A 12,963-nucleotide genomic window follows, 5' to 3' on the forward strand; every position below is an offset into this window, starting at 1 on the left:
GTCTCCAATGGGCACGTGATCACCAACACTGGACAACTGAGGAGTGGGAAAATCATTGCCTGGACCGACGAATCCCGCTTCCTGTTGCATCATGCTGAAGTCCGTGTCAGGATTTGGCTTAGCAGCAAGAATCTATGGCCCTATCCTGCCTAGTGTCAACACTACGGGCTGGTGGCGGTGGTGTAAGGGTGTGGGGAATGTTTTTCTGGCCTCTTGATACCAATTGAGCAATGTTTGAACGCCACACCTTGCAGAATGCATGCCCCGGAGAATTCAAGCTGTTCTGGAGGCAAAGGGGTGTCTGACCCCGTACTAGATTAGCGTACTTAATAAACTGGCCACTGAGTGTATATTCGGTGCCTTCGGGAAAGTATCATTTTTCCACATTTTGTTACGTTACAGCCTTATTCCAAAATGGAGTACATCGCTTTTTCCCCTCGTCAGTCTACATAATGACAAAGCATAAAATGTTTTTTTACATTTTTGCACATTTATTCAACATTTTAAAAACGGAGATATTACATTTACATAAGTATTCAGACCCTTTACTCAGTAGTACGCTGAAGCCCCTTTGGCAGCGATTACAGCATTGAGTCTTCTTGGGTATAACGCTGCAAGCTTGGAACACATGTATTTGGGGATTTTCTCACATTCTTCACTGCAGATCCTCTCAAGCAGATCCTGTCAGCTTGGATGGGGAGCGTTGCTGCACAAGTATTTCTGGGTCTCTCCAGAGATGTTTGATCGGGTTCAAGTCCAGGCTCTCGCTGAGCCACTCAAGGACATTCAGAGACTTGTCCTGAAGCCAAACCTATGTTGTCTTGGCTCTGTGCATCGTTGTCCTGTTTGAAGGTGAACCTTCTCCCCAGTCTGAGGTCCTGAGCGATCTGGAGCAGGTTTTCATCAAGGATCTCTCTGTACTTTTCTCTGTTCATCTTTCCCTCGATACTGACTAGACTCCCAGTCCCTGCCACTGAAAATCATCCCCACAGCATGATGCTGCCACCACCATGCTTCACCGTAGGGATGGTGCCAGACGTGACGTTTGGCATTCAGGCCAAAGAGTTCAATCTTGGTTTCATCAGACCAGAGAATCTTGTTTCTCATGAGGGCTGCAGATTGGTTGTCCTTCTGGAAGGTTCTCCCATCTCCACAGAGGAACTCTAAAGCTCTGTCAGAGTGACCATCGGGTTCTTGGTCACCTCCCTGACCAAGGCCCTTCTCCCCCAATTGCTCAGTTTGGCTGGGTGGCCAGCTCTAGGAAGAGTCTTGGTGGTTCCAAATGTCTTCCATTTAAAGAATGATGGAGGCCACTGTGTTCTTGTGGACCTAGTGGCAACTGTAAAGTTTGGTGGAGGAGGAATAATGGTCTAGGGCTGTTTTTCATGGTTCGGGCTAGGCCCCTTAGTTCCAGTGAAGGGACATCTTAATGCTACAGCATACAATAAAATTCTAGACGATTATGTGCTTCCAACTTCGTGGCAACAGTTTTGGGGAAGCCCTTTTCTGTTTCAGCATGACAATGCCCCCGTGCACAAGGCGAGGTCCATACAGAAACGGTTTGTTGAGATCGGTGTGGAAGAACTTGACTGGCCTGCACATAGCCTTGACCTCAATCCCATCGAACACCTTTAGGATGAATTGGAACGCCGACTGCGAGCCAGTCCTAATCGCCTAACGTCAGTGCTGACCTCACAAATGCTTGTGGTTGAATGGAAGCAAGTCCCCGCAGAAATGTTTCAGCATCTAGTGGAAAGCCTTCCCAGATAAGTGGAGGCTGTTAAAGCAGCATAATGGGGACCAGCTTCATGTTAATGCCATGATTTTGGTAATGTGGTGTATATTTATATTCCGAAATCTGACATCGCTCCTTCTGATATTTCTTAAATTCTTTCTTTTTTACTTTTTGGATTATGTGTGTATTGTTTGTATTGCTATGCATTACTGCTCTTTTGGAGCTAGAAACACAAGCATTTCACTACACCTGCGATAATATCTGCAAATCTGTATACGCAACTAATTAACGTTGATTTGATTTGACATGATATGATATGGTTGCATCGTTCTCCCCCTTGTCTCTGCGCCCCTCTCCCATCTCTCCTTTTCTCCCCCGTTCTCTCTGCCCCCTCTCTCTCATCTCTCTCTTCCTCCCCCCTGTCTATGCCCCCCTCTCCCATCTCTCTCTTTCTCTCCCCCCCTTCTCTCTGCCCCCCTCTCATCTCTCTCTTGCTCCCCCCTGTCTCTGCCCCCCTCTCCCATCTCTCTCTTTCTCTCTCCCCTTCTCTCTGCCCCCCTCTCCCATCTCTCTCTTTCTCTCTCCCCCCTTCTCTCTGCCCCCCCCCCCCCCCCTGTCTTTCTCTTCACATACACAAAGTCATAGTATTTCTGCCAGTGGTAGGTAGCTGCTGGGACAGAAACACATCAGACCCCAGACAGACAGCCCAGAGCTCTGCTGTGTTTGGAGACAGAGCAGATGTACCACTACCTGCCTCCAGCACAACAGATAAGGGCCAAGATTCCTCCTCTCGCTCTTTCCTTCTCTCTCCTTTTTTCCTTGTCCCTTTTACCTCTCACTCTGCCTCTCTTCTCTTCCCCTCTCCCTCTCCCTCCTTTTTTTGACTTCACTTCTGCTCTCTCTATCTTCCCTCCTGCTCTCCTCTCTCTCACCAAGGCCCTGCAACTCACCCACTTAAGGGAACAAAACGATACACCAGAGACACACTCATTGTTGAGCAGGACAGAGACAGCTAGGGGGAGAAAGAACAGACAAAAGGATAGATAGAGAAAAAGAAGACAACACACACTACAGACAGGGAAAACAGTAGTAACAATACAGGGAGTATGTAACCTTTTTGCAATCAATCACACCATGACAGGTCTGAAAGCCTGCCAACTCATACCTGAAGACCTGTCCTGAAGTGGCCTCGATGCAGTACAAGTCTCTGTATAACTCAATTGCAAAGCTTGCCTGAAGTGTCAGATAGGTGGGTTTGCACTTATGTGACAGTTGTATTGGTTCCATTGTACCAGGCAAGCTCAATCAAGTCCAGATGAAGTATTTGGGTACGGTGTTGCAAGTCGATTTCCTGTCGACTTCCTAGGCTCTGTTTACACAGGCAGACCAATTCTGATCTTTTTTCCACTAATTGGTCTTTTGACCAATTACATCAGATCTTTTCGCATCAGATCTTTACCAGAGCTAATTTGATTGGTCAAAAGGCCAAATAGTGAAAAAACATCACAACTGGGCTTCCTGTGTAAGCGCAGACCTAGAGAGGCAGCTGTAAATATAGCTTTTAGTGGGGCGTATTGAAACCTGTTTATGATTCTATTGTTATGTCTGTAGCAATGGACTAGACTCAACCATGCTGTCTCTAGATCTGTGTTGGTGGCCTCACCCCGGACCCTCACTGTTAGCCTGCACACACACACACACACACACACACACACACACACACACACACACAGACACACACACACGCGCACACACACACACACACACACACACACACACACACACACACACACACACACACACACACACACACACACACACACACACACACACACACACACACACACTCACACACACACACTTATATATTGCATACACTTTTGTGTGTTTTATTTTGATCAGACCTACTATTGATTCTGTGCTTTTTGTAAAATATCTATACTGGACCTTCTTGATATTGAACACTGAGCATTGTTGACGTTGATCTTGTAAGTAAGCATTTCACTCCTCTTCCTGGGGTCCACACAGGTTGTATCCTGTGAACGTGACTACTAAACGTCGATTTGACTTGACGCACGCACCACATGCCACACCACTTAGCCAAACAAGCTCGCACACATTACACAACAGTCGCACGCACATGTAAACACACACTCTGCCCGCCGCCTTTCTCAGAGTGGCTCTGCGTACTTCTGATTTACTGCAGAGTAAAGGGCTTTAGTTGCTCGTGTCACTCCAACACCTAAACAACTGACAGGCTACTCATAAATAAAGCTTAGCCCGAGTCTGCTGCATGGGTTATCTACACCTGCACTATCTCTTAAACTAACATGTTACATGTCTCCACTCTATGTTTCATCACTCAGGAGAGAGGAGGGAAGATGAAGGAGCCAGATGGGGGAGAGGGGATGGGGGTTGGAGCGGGGACTTCAAAGTTCCAAGGCCCAAAGAGAGGGTTGAGGGTCTTGGGAGTGGTTTTGGGGCCCGCGGGGGAGTTGGCTCGTCACAGGCGGGGCCCACAGAGGGGCGGGGCAGGCCTGGGTTGTTCTCTTCGGGACTGTGGGAGCCAGTGGTGTGGTCCTGGCCTGGGGCTGGGAGCGTCCCTAGCCTTTGGCCACAGTCATGTACAGACACAAACCTGGCCACAGAACCAGGCAGCAGTAAACTAAGCAGCTGGAAAAAATCAAGGGAGGAACCCAGCCTCAAGCTCTTCTCCCCCACTTCTCCCCTCCATCATAAATCGTGCTTCTTTGTCTCTTATCTCTTTCACTGAGTGAAAACTTATCCTCTTCCATTAAGAATGATGGATCTCAGGCTCTCAGTGCTGTAAGAGCCTCTGGGGTTACTGGTCGTTCAGTTAGATATCCTTTCTATGGAAAGCAAGAGTTAAATAGCCTCCAAAAATGTTGCCTCCAAAATCCTACAGAGCCCAGGCATCTATTTCTGTCCACTTCAAGCACTGCCTTCACAGAGAGCAGGAGGGAAAATGGCCTACACTTGACCTTTTACATTTTTTATTTAACCTTTATTTAACTAGGTTAGTCAGTTACGAACTAATTCTTATTTACAATGACAGCCTACCGGGGAACAGTGGGTTAACTGCCTTGTTCAGGGGCAGAACGACAGCCTACCGGGGAACAGTGGGTTAACTGCCTTGTTCAGGGGCAGAACGACAGCCTACCGGGGAACAGTGGGTTAACTGCCTTGTTCAGGGGCAGAACGACAGCCTACCGGGGAACAGTGGGTTAACTGCCTTGTTCAGGGGCAGAACGACAGCCTACCGGGGAACAGTGGGTTAACTGCCTTGTTCAGGGGCAGAACGACAGCCTACCGGGGAACAGTGGGTTAACTGCCTTGTTCAGGGGCAGAACGACAGCCTACCGGGGAACAGTGGGTTAACTGCCTTGTTCAGGGGCAGAACGACAGCCTACCGGGGAACAGTGGGTTAACTGCCTTGTTCAGGGGCAGAACGACAGCCTACCGGGGAACAGTGGGTTAACTGCCTTGTTCAGGGGCAGAACGACAGCCTACCGGGGAACAGTGGGTTAACTGCCTTGTTCAGGGGCAGAACGACAGCCTACCGGGGAACAGTGGGTTAACTGCCTTGTTCAGGGGCAGAACGACAGCCTACCGGGGAACAGTGGGTTAACTGCCTTGTTCAGGGGCAGAACGACAGCCTACCGGGGAACAGTGGGTTAACTGCCTTGTTCAGGGGCAGAACGACAGCCTACCGGGGAACAGTGGGTTAACTGCCTTGTTCAGGGGCAGAACGACAGCCTACCGGGGAACAGTGGGTTAACTGCCTTGTTCAGGGGCAGAACGACAGCCTACCGGGGAACAGTGGGTTAACTGCCTTGTTCAGGGGCAGAAGGCAGATTTATTCACGTTCAAGCAAAAAAATGAAAAAAATGAATAATTGCAAAGATTTGGTTTGGACTATTTGTAAAGTTTGCATAGCTTGTTGCTGCATATAAAAACGAATTTACATAACCTTGGCTTCGTGTTTCCAACTGTAAGTAAACATGATGCCGAATGCAGGAGATATATCTCAATCTAACAAGATTTGATGGCATCTTGCTCCCTCTGGTGGGCATTTTTAGAATATTTCTAAATATGATTTATTAGCTCTTCTAACAAGTCTATCCAGCCTACAGTTGCACTGAATGAAAAAAAACACACAAAAAAAACATATTTTGAAGACACAGCTGTGAACACAAACACATCATTCAACATTATGTCTGACAATTCGTTTATTGAATACTCGTTTTAAATGCTAAGAAGAGTGAAGTACTGCAGTTAACTGGCTCTGGTCTGTTTGAAATGAATGGGAGGAGAACAAAGTCTGGTGGAAGATGTTAGAGTTCCTTTGCACATGTTACAACAGCTACCTGAGTGGGCTACAACACATGTGACTAGGAGTGCCTGTGTGTTGTAATGGGGCGGTGCAGCTGAGGGAGATGGGTGGCTTTGCTTGTAGCGTGACACTCAAAAGGTAACGTCAGTGCGTTGCGTTCTGGCACTAATTTCACCAATCAAGGCTGAGGAATCTCGAGGAATCTAGCCCAAACATTGGTGCGCCAACCTCCAAAACAGTCCACTGAGGGGTGACGCCCTCTAGTGGTGATATTGTGATATGACAATGGCCAGAGCCCTCGTTCAGCAGCCTTGCAGGGTGAGCCAATCCTTTGAATTATTTGAAAAGTGACACATTCGCATTGTGTTAATACCCACTTCAACCTGACCCAGTTTGAATAAATTATAAATGTGCGTGTGTGTGCGCAGGTATGAGTGCATGCAACTTTAGACCATACATGCATGGTTTCAGTCAGTGTTGGGGATGCTTATCTGAAAATATAGTTTACCAAACTACCAATTAGTTCAAACTGGAAGAAATTAAGCTAAACTAAAGCTACCAGTGAAAACCTTTTAGATATAAAGTCCCCTGTTTTGGGGACCTACGTGTTTTTTGTTACCGGATATGTGGACCCCATAGATCGAAATGCCTTGTTGTTGAGTGGTAGCCCTGATTCTCACGGACACATGACAATGTCTCTTCTGCCTGTGTGACGCAGATGTAAAATCAAATCAAATCAAATGGTATTAGTCATATGCGCTGAATTACAACCAGTGTTACAGTGAAACGCTTACTTACGAGCCCCTAACCAACAATGCAGTTGGGGAAAAAAGTATAAATAAGAATAAGACATTAAAGTAACAAGTAATTAAAGAGCAGCAGTAAAATAACAATAGCGAGATTATATACAAGGGGGTGCCGGGTAATATGTACATGTACATGTAGGTAGAGTTATTAAAGTGACAATGCATAACAACAGAGAGTAGCAGTGGTGTAAATGAGGGGGGGGGGGGGGGGGGGGGGGGCAGTGCAAAGATGTTCAGGAGCCTTATGGCTTGGGGGTAGAACCTGTTTAGAAGCTTTTGTTCCTCTGACACCACTTGAAGCTGGAACGTCCCTCCTACCATTTATTTCTCTCTTCTGGCTGTCCATCAACTCCTATGTCACAGCCACTAACAGCGCATGTGCCCGGATTACTACAACTCAGCAATTTATAAAACATTTTTTTTACCAAAAGGTGAGATTTGAACCTTTCTTGGAGTATACAGCATTACTAGTTGTTGTTCATGGCCCTCATGATAAATAATTACTTTTGGGGATTACATAGATTACATTTACGATTACATTTAGTTACATTTAAGAGGCAATCTATAGTTGCTACATCCACTTATAAATGAATTATATATGCCCATTGATTGTTGAAGAATATAAATGATAAATACCTCATGAGCTTAGTTCAACTGTTGTACCCCATCAAAACACAAAATATTTGCTTGTTTGACTTCAATGTTTGTAAACAAAGTAAATGTAAACAAATGCCATACAGCCTCAAAACATGGCTAAAACTATACTTTTGGTATCATGGACGGTACCATGATTCAATCCATAGTCCTGTTTATGATTTTGAGAGTGGTTACTTTTATCGCAGCCCGTTCCCTCAGCTTTTTACCGGTGGGGAGTCCTCTTTTGTTATTGTTTCAACGACTTATTGTCCCTTTAAAAAAGATATAGTTTACTTAACGTTACTTTGAAAGTAGTTTGCTGCATCCTACATCCATCGAAAAATGATATGTAAATCCAAAATGGCGGACTACAAATCGCAAGTACAGATCACTTTGGGGTCCCATTTGAAGAGTGTGTAAATTAGCCTATAAAACACAAAACATGATATTTCAGTGAGAATTAAGGCAGGTCTGGTGCTAAAAAAAAAAGAAAGGAAATGATTGCCTACTTCTCGCATATTTTATTTTAGCAAAAAAAAAAGTAGGGTGTAGATCCAGCAGTTGGCTGCGCAGCTATATGGCAATAACAACAACACAAACTACTGACAACACTACCTAGATTCCAATTGATTTCAACTACCACTGGAAAATGTGGTGAAATTACTAGTTGAACAGCATGTAGTTCACTACACACCAACACTGGTTACAGTGCACTTGTGCTGTGGGCACACCTATAGCTCCAATGTGCTCGTGCTGTGCTCCGCTCCACCCACTCGGCAGTAAAGGCACAGAAAGCCTAGTAAATTGCAGGAGGGTAATAAAACAGCCATAAAACGCCAAACATAGTACATTAATCAATCAGCAAAGAGCGCCCGGGTGTACTGTGTTGAGCTGGAGGAGCTGCTGAGAGGGAAATCATTTCTAGGGTTTAGCAGCTCAGTAGTTGCAAATCCCATACTAAGGGCCAGGGGGCAGTGTGGGGCCAAGAGGATAGGGATGTGCCCTCCTCACCACACACGAACCTCAGCAGGCAGGATGTGATCAGCCCCGCTGCCACTGTTATATTTTTAACGCTATGAAACAAATGGGTTGATACACCCATTTTCAGTGTACACTCTAATCTCACAATTTACAGTTAAACAAGCAAATAAAGGGATTGAGTGGTAAAGCTATAGGCCTACTCTCAGTGGTGGGAATAGGGATCCCCAGCTTTCAAAACACAGGCTTTTTTTCCCTGCAGAACACTAACTGGGGCATTTTAAGAACTCATAACATGTTGATTAAGGGGGTTGGGTTAAATGCGGAAGACACATTTCAGTTGAATGCATTCAGTTGTACAACTGACTAGGTTTCCCCCTTTCCTTTCTTAGCCCTTGCCTTCCAGCCCATCCAGTCCCTCTCCTCCTGCCTCCTTCCCTCCCTCTTACATCCTTCAGCCTCCCTGTGGTGGCTGCAGAAAGAGACGCCTGCTCAGTAGCACCTGGATTTATGTAGGGGAACCAGACACAGCAGGTGTTGTAAACTCAAGGCCCAGTGGGTCGGCAGTCAGTAGAATGGAGCAGCTTCAGGAGGGCTGTAAGTGTACCCAGTGGTCAGACTTTATTACAGACAGAAATACACCTCAGCCCCCTTTCAGTCTTTCACATCTCTCTCCCTCTCTCTTTCACCTTTCACTTCTCTCTCTCTCTCTCCCTCTGTCTCCTCCACTTCTCCCTCTCTCTCTCCCCCTCTTTCTCGCTCTCTCCCCCTCTCTCAATATCTCTCTCTCTCTCCTAGTCTCCCTTTCTCCTCTCTCTCAATCTCTCCCTCTTTCTCTTGCTACCTTTCTCTCTCCCCCCCCCCCCCCCCCCCCCCCCCCCCCCAGCCAATAGGAAACAGATGAGACACTTAGTCCGAGGCGGCCCTCCTTTGCCCTTCCTGTTGTCAAGGCAACACATCTGACATACATTTTCACATAGTTTGGAGTAAAGTCTCCTTTTTTTCCCCGAGCCGATCGTTTGAAAGTAACAACACACTCAGGAGAGGAAGTCTTTTCAAGTTGAAAGTAACACGTTTATTTAATACAGTTGGGATTAGGATAACGTTCTTGAACCTAGATATACTGTCCAGTAGCTCTGAGATGTGAAAGAGGTGTTTATTTCCCACCTTCTTACCCGGATCAATACTTCACCTCAGGGAAATAAAGACTATACCCTCCATGTTGTATCCCTGACCAGACAAAAGATGACACCCTAGTCTAGCGCCATCATGGAGGAAATGTAGTCAGGATCCTTATGAGATGACAATAACGCGTTATAAGAGGGTAATAGGCCTGCATGCTTATGACAAGCGTTACATTATAACTGCATCATATAATGCACCTTACCGGCAAGCTTCAAGTGTTACAGATCAATTCAATTTCCCTTTCTACTCTAGTTTAAACTGATCCCTTCCAAAATTGCATGATATACTGTACCGTTCCGACACGGCGTCAGCCTTTTCTTTTTACAACAACTCACTGAAGCAAACCAGGTGGAGGCATGCCATCGGGGAGAGGCCAGTAGTGGAAACACATGAAACACGTGATGCTGTCTCTCCTCTCTTTGCTCTCATCGTGTCTAGTAGATGGTCAAATGCTACGTGGTAAAACGGACCATTAAACCTTGCCGTATCAATATTGTAACATGTATGTCAGGCTGAGCCAGGAAACCAGGGCAGGGTGCCACGATGGTTCAAAGGACTAGATACAGAGGGTAGTGAGAGAGAAGGGGAGAGAGGCAGGGTGAGTGGTGAGAGAAAGGAGAGAGTTGAGAGATAGAGAAGGGGAGAGGGAGTGAGAGATTTCATTTTGTATTATATCCTAATTATTTTGTGTATTGTATTGCTTTGGCAACATTTGATCATTCCTGTCATGCCAATAAAGTATATTTGAATTTGAGAGAGAGGAGGTAAAGTTGGTGAGGAAAGATGAGGGGAGGGTACTGGAGAGGGAGGAGGTGTCTGGTGGTGGAGAGCCCATCTGTTCTGTCTGCTCCCCAAATTCACTGACATTTCTTGGATTCCTGCCAAGCGAATCTGGGCTACTTTGGGAGATTGGCTTTATTTCTGGCCAACAGAGAGGAGACGAGATGGACTCGATGTGAAATGTTAGTATGGTGGCCTGTGTGGTCCAGTGGTGAGAGCCAACTGACTCTGGCATACATGTATGAGTCGGCATGTTTCAAATCCATCCCACAGCCCTTTGACTCACACTTCCCTGTTTTTTTCCCGAACACAATCTCTTCAATAAATAAAAAAAAAAAGTACAAGAAAATACCTTAAACATTTTTTTTTATGTATTATGGTCATGTGGCTCTTCTCAACCACTAGAAATGAAGATTCTGATGATGACACACTGTCTATTATCAAATACATTCTCAACGTAATCAAAGAAACTTCCTACTTCTATCCTCTTCTGATATAAAGGGCTTGGGGCTGTTGTGAATGCATTACGCATGCGGGTCATTCTATGAAAATGGTGGCTTTTTGAACAGCCAACTTTTACAAATTTGAAATCTATATTTTTAATCAAAACGTATAGTCAGATAATAGTTAACCCCTTAACATTATGAACCAACTTAAATGACAGCTTAACATATTTTTACTGCATGACATGAAAAAGAAAATGCTGGTTCTGCCTTTTTGTCACCGGTGTTACCTATATTTTAGATGACAATTCAGGCTTTATAGAATGTCATTTCAGTCTTTAATTTGCATATATAATCAAAGACAGAAAAGGTTCATGGTAATACTAAGAAATTGGCACCAAATAGGGAATAGGGTGCCATTTGAGGCTCAAGCGAGGTGTTTAAAGAAAATGGAGGTCGCCAGCCGGGAATTATGGGATCTTGGCTTGGATTAGTTGGTTGGATTAGTAATAATTGACTTTAAACATGTAACGTTCGATTGTCTGACATTTTTCCATTTGTACTATAGTTTTTATTTTTTGTTACTTTAGAAATAATTGAGGTCGAGTCGTTAAAATTGAATGATCATATCCTTAAAACGTTTACTAATGAATGTAGCAACAGTTAGGTAGATACAAAAAAACGTATTCAATTAAATTGGGCAAATCTGATGCCAGAACACCAATATCCCATACAGTATTACCAGTGGCACAATGTGAAACCAATGACAAACATAAGATCATTTCAAACACACTTTGTCAATTTATTAGTAATATTTTTAATTACAAATCATTTCAGATTTCATGAGATGGGTTGATTTAATATGAACAATAAAAGGAGGGTTATTGGTCAAAGATTAAGACCGAAAGATGAAGCCTATTGACTAAAATGTGTCTTTCATAACACAACATTGACCACTAGAACATAAGACGCACTAACATTGAACATAAACTAAAACTGGTTTCCTAACCACCCTGACACCAACATTTAGTATGCAGGACAACATGTTCATGGAATTCTTCCTGTATTGTTCTTCACTTTTACTTCAGATATGTCTGTCTTTGCCATGTTATTGTGTCGCGTCAGATCTCTTATCATCTCTGAGCCAATCTCCATTGCTTTCTAGCTACTGACGGTGTCTTCACCAGTAGCCAGTTCACGTCTGCCACCTGTCATGCAGTCAGGTGCTCCTCCAAGTACTTCCAGATACTGTGGCAAATTTGATCTGATATTTTGTTCACTGGCAGTGGCTCTGGCATCAGACAAACAATCTGGTCATCCCCATACCAGATATCATCTCTTGGGCTTGGCCAGTAGAACTTGTCAACACCATTCCTGTGCTTGCACTTAACTTTGACATTATGTTCTTCAACCTCCAGTATAATGCCAGGGTTGTTGGTCGTAGTTCAAGATACACCACTGTCCACTGTGGTGAAACTCGATGATATCTGGACGAAGCGGAGCTGAGGTATCCAGGTCGATGACATCTGGACGAAGTGGGGCTGAGGTATCCAGGTCGATGACATCTGGACGAAGTGGAGCTGAGGTATCCAGGTCGATGACATCTGGCCGAAGTGGTGCTGATGTATCCAGGTCGATGACACCTGGCCGAAGTGGAGCTGAGGTATCCAGGTCGATGACATCTGGCCGAAGCGGAGCTGAGGTATCCAGGTCGATGACACCTGGCCGAAGTGGAGCTGAGGTATCCAGGTCGATGACATCTGGCCGAAGCGGAGCTGAGGTATCCAGGTCGATGACACCTGGCCGAAGTGGAGCTGAGGTATCCAGGTCGATGACATCTGGCCGAAGCGGAGCTGAGGTATCCAGGTCGATGACATCTGGACGAAGTGGAGCTGAGGTATCCAGGTCGATGACATCTGGACGAAGCGGAGCTGAGGTATCCAGGTCGATGACATCTGGACGAAGTGGAGCTGAGGTATCCAGGTCGATGACATCTGGTTGTTGTGAAGGTGAGAGATCATGGCCATTAGCCGGCATTGTCGGGAG

The sequence above is a fragment of the Oncorhynchus mykiss genome, chromosome 16 (assembly GCF_057628025.1).
Source record: "Oncorhynchus mykiss isolate SJ-2025 chromosome 16, ASM5762802v1, whole genome shotgun sequence".
Taxonomy (NCBI): domain Eukaryota; kingdom Metazoa; phylum Chordata; class Actinopteri; order Salmoniformes; family Salmonidae; genus Oncorhynchus; species Oncorhynchus mykiss.